Source organism: Coenobita brevimanus, chromosome 112 (assembly GCF_032717465.1).
Source record: "Coenobita brevimanus isolate Jiangsu-jjx chromosome 112, ASM3271746v2, whole genome shotgun sequence".
Taxonomy (NCBI): domain Eukaryota; kingdom Metazoa; phylum Arthropoda; class Malacostraca; order Decapoda; family Coenobitidae; genus Coenobita; species Coenobita brevimanus.
Genome location: NC_137065.1, coordinates 30,282,004 through 30,297,862, shown reverse-complemented (window position 1 = coordinate 30,297,862; position 15,859 = coordinate 30,282,004). Strand labels below are relative to the sequence as shown.

At 43.5% G+C, this 15,859-nt stretch overlaps 1 pseudogene; it reads right to left on the bottom strand.

The window, feature by feature from the left end:
- Positions 1 to 14,528: 14,528 nt before the first annotated feature.
- On the bottom strand, positions 14,529 to 15,603 carry LOC145418146 (uncharacterized; annotated as a pseudogene).
- Positions 15,604 to 15,859: the final 256 nt, after the last annotated feature.

Genomic DNA, 15,859 nt, shown 5'->3' with positions numbered 1-15,859 from the left:
TAACTCCTCCAAATGAGCAAACGCAGATTGAATTAGCTAAGTTACAGCTAGCCCTACAGGAGGCTCGTGCTAAGGAGGCTGAATTTCAAGCACATGCTAAGGAGGCTGAGTCTCAGGCTAAGGAGGCGGAGTCTCAGGCTAAGGAAGCGGAGTCTCAGGCTCGTAATCAGGAGGCTGAATTTCACACAAATGCTCGTATTCAAGAGGCACAGGTACAGGCTCAGGCACAAATTGAACTTGCTAGGATTCAGGCAGACCATGAGTAGGCCTATCGCATGAAACAAGGTGGAACTGGATCATCTAGCTCTGATGATTTTGATGTGGCTGAAAATATTAAACTTGTCCCTCCTTTTAATGAATCTGATTTAACAAAGTATTTTCAGTTGTTTGAGAGGGTAGCTACAGGTTTTAATTGGCCCAAAAAGTATTGGCCAGTACTCCTTCAAACTGTTCTCACCGGTAAATCTCAAGTAACTTATGCATCTTTGCCTCAGGATCAATCTGATAATTATGATGTAGTTAAGAGCTTGATTATTAACCCGCCCCGTCCCGACGACGTATGGGTACGTTGCAACGATTTGCATTTGCCAGTCCCGGCGACGTACCAGTACGTCGTGCAATTGCAATGTGCATAATTTCGACAATTTTCAAATTTCGCGCTTGATTTGCGGTACGTACCCTCGCCTGACCTTCCCCTACCTGCCACCAGGCGGGGACACTCGGCGACCCCGCGCAACCCGCGCTAGCCTGCCACTCGTCCACTCACCTGGTAGCCACGGTCCTGCTCAGACATGGCTAAGAGAGGTCTCTCAGAGAGCGAAATTCAAGTCGCCCTGGACACCTTTACCGGCGACAGTGATTCCCCACTGGATGACGAGGAGATGGACAAGGATTATGTGCAGCCAGAGGAGGAAGAAACCACCAGCAGTGACGAGGAAGTTTCGTCACCCAGGAAGCGGCAGTAAGTAACTTACCGTGCTGCTCGAGAGGGGCAGGAGGCAAAGAAGGCACGTGGTATATCATATCCCTATCCCCAGTGTGCCTTGGAAGCAGAATTCGAGGTCGAGGACGAGGACGGAGCCGTGGGACGTGCTGCCTCGTGGTATGGACGGGAGGTGATTACGCATCGTGGCCCAGAGCGCACACCACGTCGTCTAAGCAGGTATGGGCCTAGCATTCTGTTTGGGGAGGTAGGAAGTGAAGTGGAGGGAGTGGGGAGTGAAATGGAAAGTCCTGGGATTAGGGAAAGTGAGAGTGACGTGGGTGAGTCATTGCTCTCCCTACGCAGTGTAAGGCGGCAGAGTGGATCACGTGGGCCAGTGCGGGTGCATTCATTATCACGTGGGGTTGTGAGGGAGGGGGAAGGTGGGGAGGAACCACTCCAAAGCACGTCTTATGCTCCCCAATATCCCCTAACACGTGGTCGAGCAAGGTTGCGTGAAAGAGCACGTGGTGTGGTAATGGAGGGGGAAGGTGGGGAGGAACCATTCCCCAGCATGTCTTCTGCTCCCCAGTATTCAACAATTTCATCCCCACAGCCCCCTAATGTTCCTCAAGGCCGTAAGGGTAAGGGAAAGGGAAAGGATAAAGGCAGAGGGAAGAGGAGTGACAGTGGGGAAGCCCTCCGTACTCCTTCTCCCCAACCTCCCCAACCAGGATCTCCTCCCCACCCAGACGAAGGCGGTGATGGGGACGAGGGATTTGTGTCGTGGGATTGGGAGGATGGGAGTGATTTTTCTCCCCTCATTCACCCCTTCACTGAGCAAGGGCGATCTGGCTGCATTGCACCAGGTATTCACTGTAATTCAAGCAGGTTGGATTTTTTCCACCTGTTTTTCAGTGAGGCCTTCATAGATCAGATCGTTTTTCAAACAAACCTGTTTGTAAGCCCCCAGCGCCTAGAAAGTGAAAGATTGGGAACAAGGAGTAGGCATTCTATGATTTATGATTACCCTGTCTCCATTCCAGAAATGTTCTTATTTTTTGCCCTTGTCCTTTTGATGGGTATAATAAGAAAAAATAGAATTCCTGCTTACTGGACTAGGGACCCTGTTATGTTTACCCCCATATTTGGTCAAGTAATGAGCCGTAATCGGTTTCAACAAATTCTAAGTCGCCTCCATTTTTATGATGCTAATGACCCTGCAAATGCAAACAACACGGACAAAATGCGGCGAATTAGGCTGGTCTTTGATCACCTCAGGCAAACCTTTCGATCCTCATTCTATCCCTATAGAGATCTCGTCATAGACGAGAGTCTCGTGTTGTGGAGAGGCAATATTTCATTCAGACAGTATATACCCAGCAAAAGGCACCGTTTTGGGTTCAAGATCTTTGTTATGTGTGACTGTAGGACTGGATACGTGCAAGACATAGTCTTGTACACCGGTGCACAGACAGACATAATAGAAGATCGAAGTATAGGACTTTCGGGAGCAGTGGTAAAGACGATGATACAAGACTACCTTCATCGTGGTCACGTTCTCTACCTCGACAACTGGTACACTAGCCCTCTTCTCGCTCGTTATCTTCACAGACATGAAACGGGAGTCTGTGGAACCGTAAAGGTGAACCGGCGTCACATGGTCAAGGTAGGGCGGAAACTTGCAAGGAGTGAGGTTGTCTTCTTCAAAGCAAACAACATCCTTGCAACAATGTGGAACCACAACAGAGAAGTAAGCCTCTTGTCCACGGTTCACCGCCCCTTGATGCACCGTACTGATTCTGTTGATTACCATAGTGAGAGCAGGCGTCGTGTTTGGAAACCTGAGTGTGTAATGGATTACAATATAAACATGCGCCTCGTGGACCAGTCTGACTCCATGATATCGACGGTAGAGTGTGCCAGGACCACGATGAAGTGGTATAAAAAACTGTTCTTTCACTTGCTAGATATCACTGCTCTGAATTGCCACCACCTTCACGCCATGACCACAGGAGTTCAGGAAACCTTTGAAGGGTTTGTGAGGGAGCTCATACGAGAAATCTTTGCTAAGTATGCTGTTGAAAGGCCCCAACAGCGCCCCCGCACTGCCCCTATTACCCAGACTCCCCAGAGAATATCCGGCAGCCATTTCCCCACTCCTATCCCTCCCCAGCCCAACAGACCTAGGCCCCAGCGCAGGTGTCACGTGTGAAGTAATTCCCAGGTGAGACTCACGACACAGAGGAAGGACACCCGCTATGAGTGCGTGCAGTGTGACGTGGGTCTGTGTATTCACCCATGTTTTAGTGAATATCACACGTTGCTGCAATTTTAGCATGGTGTGAATGCGAAAGGACGCTGAAATTATGAGGTAAATGCGACAGACAGACGCTCTGTGAAAATATCAGTCATGTGGATCGCCAAATATTAGTATAAAGTGACTACGGGTAGAACATAAGTGAAAACATTGGGTGTAAGTATATAAATCTGCCCTAAGTTGAAACTTACATAGAGAGGGTTGTTTGATGCGATATTCTTTCGCTCAGTGCAATAAATACGGCCCCTTATTATATATTTCTTATTATGTGACATTCTTACGGGTATAATATAAGTTCAAATTATTGTATATGAGGATGTATATTCTAAGTCAAATATTCATAGCGTGTCTATAAAGATAAGATTTCCTGACGCTTAGTCGAATGAATAAGGCACGTATTAGTCAAAATAAAAGTCAGCAAGTGATAAAGTGAATAATTAGTATATAAGTGTGTGAGTGAATTAGTATATAAGTGTGTGAGTATTATGTATGACGAAACATTCCTTGCGAGGGTATTTTCAGGCGATATTCTCACGCTCACTTGAATAAATAATGGCAGTAAGTATGTACAGTGCATTCTAGGGGTATAAACGTGTGTAATGTAAGTGGGAAAATATAATTGGAGTGAATAAATAAAGTAGATGATGAAACACGAGTGTTTGAGATCGTGGTTGCTACGTGAATAGGCGCTAGCATATCGCTAAATGCCCTCGTAATGAATGAAAATAATTGAAAACCTTCAAAGTGGTGGAGGAAAGGTTCTATGTAAATGGGAAAATAATTGGAAAGTGATAAAACAATTTGGTATGTTGAAATACGAGTCATAGCGAGTGCGCTTACTAAGCTGATGTGCGCTAAACTTATGCTGCATGTCATCATAATGAATGAAAACATCTGAAAACACTTACAAACAGTTGTAATTGGTAAATTGTCATTGAAACAGAAGTATACAAGTAGAAAAAATGATAGGTTGACTCATACCAGAAACTTAGCATATAGCATGTTACGACTCGGACCTAACTCGCTATGCTCGCGCGATGGTACAATGCTTATTTTTCCTATATATGTGTCTGAAATCCATTATATTGTTACTGTTATTGTTTATTAGTTCAAATTCAATAAATGTAGAGGTGTTGTGTGTTGTTTGTCCCATTATTCCTTACCATAGAAAACGTAAACGCATATCCAGCCCATTACAGAATACGATACCTGCGGGGGGAAACCGCACCTGTACAGACCACTTATAGACCGCAGAGACCACTTTCTTCATGATTTTCCACCGTTTCTCGACCTAAGCGGAAGCTTTAGAAGAAAAAAAAAATTTCCAAAAAGGCTCGGGACGTGACGGGTTAAGGCCTATGAGCTTGTTCCTGAAGCCTATAGAGTAAAATTTAGGACAACTTACAAGCAAGATAAGCAATCCCATGTTGAGTATGCAAAAATCAAAGAAGATCTGTTAGAGCAGTGGTTAAATTCTAAGAATGTGGATTCTCATTTTGACAAATTTAAGCAGATGATTTTGCTGGAGGACTTCAAAAGGTGTATTAGTAAAGATGTAAGCCTATATCTTGATGAGAAAAGAATAGATAATTTGTCTGATGCTGCAGTTTTAGCTAATGAATATGTTCTCACTCACAAGAGATATTCTAGAGAAAGAAGGAAAGCTGAGAGTAGGTACGTTGCCTCTACTCAGAGTACAGGTAACAGGAAAGAGAATAAGGATGATGTTTCTCAGGAAGTAAATACCAGCTTCACCTCTAGATTTCAGAAAAGTAAATGTACTTATTGTAGTAAGCTTGGTCATACTACGGAGAAATGTTTCAGGAGACAGCGTGATGTGAACAAAAAGGAGTCTTTAAATATTCAGTCAATTGGTCTAGTGTCCACCCTTGAGAGTTCCCAGAATTCTTTAACTGAGTAAACTGAACCTGCTTTGAGGGGTAACTTAAATTCTCATGATGGAGCTCCTCTTTTGAGCAGTAACGTGGGTGACACTCTCAAGAGTTCATGTGCTAATTTCCTGTCTGATGGTTTTGTCAGTCCTCTGGACAGTAATGACAGGAAATCAGTTAAAATATATCGTGATACAGGTGCTTGCCAATCCCTTATGCTGACCAGTGTTCTAGGCTCTAATGTTAATTCCTCTGATGAAACTGTAATCCTACAAGGTGTAGGGAATAATTACTTCTCTGTCCCTCTGTGTAGAGTGAATTTAGAGTCTGGTTTTGTTAATGGTTCCGTTATGGTTGGGTTGGTTGAGACACTCCCAATGTCAGGTGTAACTTTCTTACTTGGAAATGATATTGGTGGAAGTCAGGTGTGTCCAGCTCCTCAATTGTCTGGTGAGCCAGTGGTTGCGGCCCATGATTGTGGTGTCCGTGATATGTTCCCTGCATGTGCTGTCACTAGGGCTAAGTCTAAAGTTACTGGTGATTTAGAGGATAATGATGATGATGATGTTATCCTAGCTGACACTTTTCTTGCTAATTTGGACCACTCACCAGATGAGGCAGTATCCCGTAGTGTTGATAATTTGTCTCGTCAAGAGTTGGTTGAGTTGCAGGTTGCTGACCCTGAGTTGAAAGGTCTAGCTAACTCTGCTTGCAGTGAGGAAGAGTCAGCTGGTGCTTCTACTTGTTATTATATAAAGTCAGGAGTACCTATGAGGAAGTGGAGACCCCCAACAGCATCAGCCAACTGTGAGTGGGAGGTTGTACATCAAGTTGTCATCCCTCGTGTTTGTAGGCAAGATATCATTAGAGTGGCTCATGATTCCAGTTTGGCAGGACACCTTGGAGTGAGGAAGACTGTGGCACGCATATTGAAACACTTCTACTGGCCAGGTATCTTCAGGGATGTTTCCTGGTAATGTAAGTCTTGTCACACCTGTCAAGTTGTGGGGAAGTGTAATCAGACCGAAAAGGTTGCACCTCTAGTTCCCATTCCTCCTTTTGAGGTGCTTTTCACCCGTGTGTTGGTGGATATTGTAGGCCCTCTTCCTAAGACTTCTTCAGGATTTTCTTATGTGTTAACCCTGATTGATATGGCTACTCGTTATCCTGAAGCCATTCCACTTAGAAATATCTCAGCAAAGAACGTGGTTAAGGAAATGCTAGGGTTCTTCACAAAGTTTGGTCTGCCCAAGGAGGTACAGTCAGACCGGGGAAGTAATTTCATGTCAAATGTTTTCAAGCAGTCTCTGAAAGAGTTGGGCATCACCCAGATCACGTCTTCAGCTTACCATCCCCAGACTCAAGGAGCGTTGGAGAGATATCATCAAACACTCAAATCGATGCTCAAGAAATAGTGTTTGGAACATCAGAAAGACTGGGATAAAGGTCTTCCATTCGTTGTATTTGCCGCAAAAGAATCTCCAAATGAATCACTGGGCTTCTCACCTTTTGAACTACTGTTTGGCCATGAAGTAAGAGGACCCCTTAAGCTACTCAAGGAATGCTGGCTGTCGGAGGAAGATGACGTCAACCTGCTGGAGTATGTGATGAAGTTCAAAGAACGGCTGTCCACTGCTTTACAGCTTGCGAGAGAGAATTTAGGAGCTGCTCAGGAGAAGATGAAGACTTGGTATGATAAGAAGTCCAGGTTACGCCACTTTCAGCCAGGAGATTAGGTTTTGATTCTGCTACCGGTTCATGGGGAACCTCTTCAAGCCAAGTTTAGTGGTCCTTATTTCGTGGAGAAGAAACTCAGTGATGTAACTATGTCATCGCCACACCAGATCGTAGAAAGAACAAGCAACTTTGTCACATCAACATGCTAAAGTTATATCACAGGCGGGACGAAAATAACCCAGTCTGCAATGTAGCTGTTCCTACCGAGTCTGCAAGTTAAGTTCTCCCATGCAGTATGAGCCTGAGTGATAGTTTGGGGAAGAATCCTGATATCATGAATGATCTCCAGACTAAGCTTTCTCTTCTAGCTCCCGAGGAAAGGCAGGAGTTTTCTGCATTACTGCAGGAGTACCCACAAGTGTTCCGTGTCACTCCAGGAAGAAACACTGTGTTGATGCATGATGTCGATGTTGGAGACGCAAAGCCAATTAAATTGCCTCCTTACCGTGTGAACCCAGTGAAAGTTCCTCTCATCCAGAAGGAGCTTGGCTACCTGTTGAACCACAAGATGATTGAGCCCTGTCAGAGCGAGTGGAGTTCTCCTGTCACTCTAGTCCCTAAGTCACTCTAGTCCCGCTGTGGGTCACAGCGGCTTTGCATCGACTACAGACGTTTTAATCAGATAACCAAAACAGACACTTACCCTCTCCCTCGTGTGGAAGATTGCATAGACAAGATCGGAAAGGCTAGGTACATAAGTAAGTTTGATTTGTTAAAAGGATACTGGAAAGTACCTATGACTGAACGTGCTAGGGAGATCTCATGTTTTGTAACACTAGGAAAGAATTTTGCATGTTCTGTAATGCCATATGGTATGAAGAATGCACCAGCCACATTTCAGAAGCTCATGAATGTTGTAACAGAGGGTTTGGCAGGGTGTGTTGTTTATATTGATGATGTATTAATCTTCAGTGACAACTGGAAAGATCACCTATGCCATGTCAGTAAATTTCTTGAGCGTTTGGTTCATGCTAATCTTGTAGCTAATTTATCAAAGTGTGAGTTTGGTCAAGCTAAAGTTCAGTACCTTGGGTATGTAATTGGTGATGGACATGTTGCACCACCAGGAGCTAAGGTTCAGGTTATAAGTGATCTTCCCAGACCTAAAAGTAGGAAAGAGCTACAAAGATTTTTGGGAATGGTAGGTTATTACAGGAGATTTGTTCTTAACTTTTCTATTCTTGTATCACCACTTATAGACCTACTGAAAAAGGGAGTTAAATTTGTCTGGACCGATAACTGTGAATCCTCTTTCAGCAAACTTAAAGCTATCCTACTAAGTCAGCCAGTGCTCGCTACTCCAAATTTTGCTAAGCCTTTTAAGATGTATGTTCATGCAAGTGATACAGGAGCTGGGGCAGTTTTGCTGCAAGAGGATGATCAGGGTATTGAACATCCTGTATCTTATTACAGTAAGAAGTTCACTCCACCTCAAAAGAAGTACTCAACTATTGAGAAAGAGCTTTTGGCCTTGATTTTGGGTTTACAGCATTTTTCATTTTATTTGTGTTCTGGTTTTGACCCCATAGTCATTTATACCGATCATAACCCACTGAAATTCCTTAGTATGTTTCAAGATAAAAATCAGAGATTGACAAGATGGAGTCTACTTCTTCAGGAGTATTCATTAGACATACAACATGTCAAGGGGAAAGAAAATGTTATTGCAGATTGCTTATCTAGACTTTAGACAGATTGTTTTAGAGTAATAAGAAATTTCCTTTGTAAATTTCTTTTTCTTTGTGGGGAGGTGTTACATAGCCTATGATTTCATCATCCTTTGTTTAATTCTAACGTACAGTGTGCTGCCTGTTTGATCACGAGCGTGTTCTGCCTCAGTTCCCCCATTCTACCGTTATAGTAGAGTAAGTCGTCCTTTCTGTTGTTCAGAGCAGGATTTTCAGCTCTTTGTCCCCATGGCTTCATTTGCGCGTCCTTCTTACAAGTTGTATCAAGCTCTGCCGGCCCCTATATAATCAGCTCAGTCTCTGCATCATTGCCACTTAGATCTGCTCCTCATTTTGTTCACATCTCTGTCCTCCCCTGTACAGTTGTTATTGTGAGTGCTCAGGAAGTCTCCAGCCATCTAGCAGCTGTGTGTAATTTGAGTAAAACTGTTGTTGCATTTTTTCTTGTACTGTGTAGCATAAGGTTAATTCTTAGGCCTAGTAAGGTTTTTGTAATTTGTGTGGGGTTCTTGTTGTTAGCCATCATTAATAATATTTTGTATCTGTAATAATATATCTGGCATTCACTGAGTATTATCTGGTATCTCATTTTAACAGGGCTGACTTAGATAAATTTACTCATGCTAATTTTGTGTTAATAGAGGCTATTGCAGTTAACTATATATTTAACCTGTTTTTTGCCATTACATTATCCTTATGAATCCTGAATGTTTTGTTGTTAGTTTGAGCATTAAACTTTAACTTGTAATTTTACCTAACTCTTTGTTTTGAACCTGGAACTTTACGAGACAGTAGTGATTTTTAGTATTCTCACTTAAAGTGTACATTATCTTTCTCTGTTCCGTAACAATAAAGTATATATATATATATATATATATATATATATATATATATATATATATATATATATATATATATATATTATATATTATATATATATATAATATAAATACATATAAATATAATATATATACATATATATATAATATATAATCTATACTATATATATATATATATATATATATATATATATATATATATATATATATATACTGAGTGACAAGCCAAATTGTTTCCTGTGCACCAGGAAACCATTTATTACGCTGGGTGGTAACCATATAACCAAATTTTGGCGCCTGGTGGTTTAATGGGTAATTATTGCGCTCCAATCGGGTTGAGCCAGTGAAGGTTTATATCCAGGGGATGGTTGGGTTGATTGCTCATGTAATGCCACTCACTGATGAGTGAGCCTGGTCACTCTCATCTTAGATGTCGAGACTAACTGCCTAGCCCCGGGCTCCTACGCTCCTCATAGAGTAATATAGGATTGGATGTTGGATGGATATCTATCTATCTATCAATCTATCTATTATATATATATATATATATATATATATATATATATATATATATATATATATATATATATATATATAATATTAGAGAGAGAGAGAGAGACTGTAGCTGATCCACCTGGTGGACAAGCCTACACCATTTCTATCCTTTTCGACCTAGAGTAGCTTGTACAGCACCTTACGCGTATCCCTGACCGCTTTGAGAGAGGTCCAACATACTTGACCTCTTCCTTACAACTAATCCTTCTGCTTACACTGTTAATCTTTTCTCTCCGTTGGGCTCCTCCGATCACAACCTTATCACCTTAACCAGTCTATCGCTCTGGTACGGCCTGTGGACCCTCCAAAGAAACGTCGTCTGTGGCACTTTGGAGCTGCAGATTGGGAGGCCCTCAGGCAGTACTTCTTTCATATTCCTTGGAATGATTATTGCTTCCATGGCCGGGAGCCATCTGAGTGTGTCTTGCGCATTACGGAGGTTATTATCTCGTGCATGGAAGCATACATTCCTTTCTCATATCCTTTGACTAATGCAAGAAAGCCTTGGTTTAATCGTGCTTGTTCTAATGCTATCCACAAGGAGAGGGCCTATAAAAGGTACCGGAGCGAACCCACCCCTGAATCACATCTTTTATATGTTTCTGCCCGGAATCGTGCTAAGTCTGCTGTTCGCTCTGCTAAAAATAAATATCATCCGTACTAAATACTCTCAACTCTCCAACTCGAATTCTTCCTGCTCCTTCTGGCACCTTGCCAAAAACCTTTCTAACAACTTTACCTTATCATCCTTCCCTCCTCTTTTCTACTCTAATGGCTTCGTTGCTATTTCTTCTACTGATAAAGCAGATCTCTTCGCTCGGACTTTCTCCTCCATTTCCACCTGAGAGAATTCCGGTGCTGTTCCTCCCTCACTTCCCCGCCCAAACTTCCTCATGGCTGACATTAAAATTTCTTCAGCTGATGTATTTTCTGCCATCACAGGCCTCAATACAAATAAGGCATATGGGCCTGATGGACTCCATCCTGTTGTTCTCAAGAACTGTGCTTACACCCTGCCTAGGCAAACTCTTTTGCCTTGATCTATCAACATGTACCTGTCCTTCTTGCTGGAAGTTTGCTCTCATTCAGCCAGTCCCAAAGAAGGGTGACCATTCCCAATTTTCTAACTATCGTCCAATTGCTTTAACATCCTGTTTCTCAAAAGTTTTCGAGTCAATTCTTAATGGAAAAACTTTAAAGCATCTTTCCTATTACAACCTTCTTTCTGATTATCAGTATGGATTCCATCAGGGACGCTCCACTGGCGATTCTCACCTACATTTCAGACTCCTGGTCATCCTGCTTTCGAGACTTTGGCAAAAGCTTTGCTATTGCACTCAAAGGCTCTCGATCGAGTCTGGCACAAATCTTTAATTTCCAAACTGCCCTCTTACGGTTTCTATCCTTCTATCTGTGCCTTCATCTCTAGCTTCCTATCTGGTCGTTCTATAGCTGCTGTTGTAGATGGCCATCGTTCTTCACCTAAATCTGTTAACAGTGGTGTTCCTCAGGGCTCTGTCCTATCACCAACTCTTCCTTTTATTCATCGATGACCTTCTAAGCTGTACATCTAACCCTATCCACTCATACGCTGATGACTCCGCCCTTCACCTTTCCATTCGGTTCCCTCAACGTCCATCTCAGCAGTTACTTCAGCAAACAAAGAATGAGGCTATGGCACACCTAATCTCTGGCTCGGCTCGTATCTCTGACTGGGGTTAAAATAATTTTGTTGTTTTTTATTCATCGAAGACTCAGTTTTTACACCTATCAACCCGACAAAATCTTTCACAGGTATACCCAGTAATGTTTAATAATATTTAGCTCAATCCTGCATCATCCTTGAACAGGCTTGGGGTTTCATTCACACCGGACTTATCTTGGAAAGATCATATTACATCCCTTGTAAAATCTGCTTCAAGAGATTAGGTGTGCTAAGCCGACTCCATTCCTTCTTTACCCCCTCACAATTCTTGACTCTATAAAGGGGTTTTATCCGCCCCTGTGTGGAGTACAACTCTCATGTGTGGGGAGGCTCCCCACATACAGCTTTTCTCAGTAGAGTGGAGTTTCGTCTCATTAGCTCTCCTCCTCTTTCTGATTCCTTTGAACCTCTGTCTCTTCGCCGCACTCTCGCATTTTTATCTCTTTTCTATCGCTACTTCAATGGTCACTGATTCTCTGAACTGTGTGCATGCATTTCTCCACCTCTACGAGGGTGTGTTGCACCCGTCTAGCAGCAAACTCTCATCCGTTTTCTGTACAACTCTCTAATGCAAGAGTTAACCGTTACTCCCAGTCCTTCATTTATGCAACATGTCAAGTCTTGAACTGCCTCCCTCTGTCTGTATTTCCTGCTTCCTAAGATCTCCAGTTTTTCAAACACAGTGTGTCCAGGCATCTCGAAATGATCGGATCTTGAATTTGGCTTTCTCTTGTATTTTGTTTCTCTCTTGGAAGGAACAATAATTGCTGGCTCACGGCCTTTGGTTCCTTCCTCCTGACATAAAAAAAAAAAAAAAAGCTGAACACTTTATCTGGAGGGTTAAGCTTTGTTATCCAATGATTTATCTCCTTATTTTATTTTTACTACCAACAGACCAACAGGAGGAGGCGGTGCCTCAATCGGTGGAGAGGTGGCCTGCAGTCCAACCAGACCCAGGTTCTAATCCCCGCTGGGGCAGGGAACAGTTTATGGATTTGACTTTGATAAAATTAGACTTCATTGATCTACCATAAGAGCAGCCGACACGTCGTAAAAATACCCGCGCTAATACCAATACATCAGTCCTGTATGAAACAGCCCTAGCATGTATTCAATGTGGACGGTGGGTGTTAGCACGAAGTGGTGACATGTAGAGATGTATTGTATGACGGAGGACTACTAGGCCTTGAGAACAGGCTGTGAAGCCTATGACCCGAATCGGACACATAAAAAAAAAAAAAAACTACATTCAACTTGGGAAAGACATCTATACCATTTTTACCATAACTTGGCCTCTCCAGCTTCATCGCTACGTTCTATCAGTATATCAGCAGTAGAATCTGACGCAAGTTAAGAAGCAGTGCTGTGAAATGGATGTAGAGCCATTGCACTGTCTTCTGCCACTGAGATGCACAAAACAAGCCGGAACAAGATAAAAATCTGGGCCAAATCATTGGAGGATGTATGTAACCCCTCCAGTTTACAAAGTCTTCCCATGCTAAATAACACTATGAAAGTAGATTAGCAAGAATTAAATAAGTTAATCTTTGGTGTGAGATGATTAAAACTGTAATACAAGGCAATACTTAATATTTTTTTTTTTTAACCTTAACACTTTGTATCTGATATACAGTATTCATTCTAGCTATTTCTACATTTTTTCATTCACCATAGAAGTGAGTACCATACGTGAAGAGGAGGGACTAAAGCCCTAACCAACTCTCTTAAGTTAGAAATTTTGTTCTCTGTTAGTTATTACAAAGGACACAAAGATAAGCTGGTCATGCTTGCTGTCGAACGGTTGCTCCCATAATATTTGAGTGGCCTCCAGTGATAATAATAATAATAATAATAATAATAATAATAATAATAATTGGTTTATTGGGTTAGCAGTGATACACTGACAATGAACATGGGGTTCACTTAACATAGTTTATGCTAAATCTAGGACTAGACTGAGTTAATCATGTGCACGATGGATGGAATTGCACTGTTCTTGTACCGGTCAGTTCTCGGCGCTCTGATCGGCACAAGCTTGTTAATGTGCCTTGTAGCGCAGCGTGGTGGGGGTGCGTCAGGTGGGAGGAAGTGTCGGTGACGAGGATGACATAATAAACCCCTCCCAAACTTCCCTAGTGCCTCCCGATGCCTCTCAGAAAGCCTTGGCAGACTCAGGGCAGTCAGGGCGTTGTCGTAGCTGTCATAGGCAGGGCCCAGGATGATCTTGCACGCCCTCTTCTGTGTCCTCTCCAGCTGCTGTTGTTGTGTGAGGGTGAGCAAGGAGGACCACGCTGGAGAGGCGTACATGAGGGTAGGGAGTATGAAGGTGGTATAAACTTCACTTAGCTCCTTTGCTGGCTTTCCCAGTGACTTGAGTCTACGCAGCATGTACAGTTTATATGAGGCTGTCCTCACTATGTTAACGACGTGTTGCTTCCAGCTCAGCCGGTCATCCACCGTTACACTGAGCAGCCTAGTGGATTGGACCAATTGGAGGGGATGGGCGCCCACTGACAGCTGGGGATGAGCCACGGCCTGTGAAGAGGTACAGAAGTGCATCACCACGGTCTTGGTGTGATTGATTGTCACTTTGTTCTCCTCAGTCCACTTCTTGAGTCTTTTCAGGATGGACTGGAGTGGCGAGTAGTCTGGCTGCCTGGTGTTGATGGGAATGCCAACGGTACTGTCGTCAACATACTTCCACCGATGTGGGGTGTCCGTGAGCGCATCGTCGATGAGGATGAGCAAGCACAGTGGACCCATCTTGATGCCTTGGGGAACCCCACAGGTCAGGGGGAGGAGGGAGGAGATCGACCCCTGATACCTGATGGCCTGCTGTCGCTCGGTGAGAAAGTCAGCCAGCCACGCTGTCAGTTGTGGATGGAGTCCCAGTCGTATGGCCTTGTTGATGACAACAGTGTTGTCAACAAGATCAAATGCCTTTCTAAAGTCAACAAAAGCGAGAGCCAGAGAGGTGTTGTGTTTGTCCAGGTGGCTCTGTAGGAAGTCAAGAAAACTGACAAGGCAATGAGTAGTGGAGGAGGACTTCATGTTACCAAATTGTTGTGTATCTATTGAGTTTTTAATTTTATCATATGCCAAGTCGAAAACAAAATCCTCGCAAATAAGGCTCGGGATGGGGGTAATGGCAATTGATCTGAGGTCACTCAGTGACTATGGGGTATAGATTTTGGGGATGGGTGTTACGTAGGAAATTTTCCAGTCACTGGGGCAGGAGTTTTGAGATAATGAGGCATTAATTATGGAGGACAGTGGAAGAGCACGTTCTGGAGCAAATTCTTTGTAAATTTTGATTGGCAGGTCAGAAGGTGTAGTAGATCTGTTATGCCTCAGTTTCTTCAATTTTGTAGCTATGTTGGCCACCTGGACAGAGGTGGATGGTGAGGGGGAAGGGAGGTAGGCAGGTAGGAGAGAAGGGTCGAGAGGGGGCAGACTCTGACAGATAGAGGCAAAGTGACTGTTAATCTCTCGAGCTGCTAGGTCAGGTGATAAGTCAGAGGTACAGGGAAGAATAGAAGTTTGCTTTTGTAAGCCACAGAGAGCTTTGACTTTACTGAACCACCGACTGCTGTCTTGCTGTTTGAGGTGATGTAGTTTGTTTGAGTAGTAGGATGACTTGGCTGCCCTGATCTCCCTGATGACCCTGTTCCTCAGGGACCTGAACAGGACGCGGTCAGTGTAATAAGTCCTGTTGCGTTGTTTGATGAGTCGCTTGAGGCGTGGTGTCATCCATGGGGCACCTGATGTGTCCACAGAGAAATCTTTGACAGGGAAGAAGTGGTGAAAGGCTTCAGTCTTGGTTGTGGCGTAGTTCCTCCACTTGGTATCCATATCCTCAGCGTCCAAAACTTCCCTCCACTGGTATTGAATTATCCACCTTCCAAACTCCCTCATGGCAGAGTCCGCCATAGGGCAGTGGTATCGGGTGACCCTTTGCCTTGGCATGGAGGTGTTAGGTACTGGCGTCCATAGAATGGTGATATGGGTGCTCCAGCTGAGAGGGGGGAGAGGTCAGGGAGGGAAGTACTGCTGGGCCATATCAGTGATGATAAGGTCGAGGGTTGTTTGCTCGTGGGTGGGGAAATTCACGACCTGAGTAAGATTTAGCTGGTGTAAAATTTCACTGATGTCCAGGCGATTGAAGTCCCCACACACAACCAGCTTTGCAGCAGGAAATCTC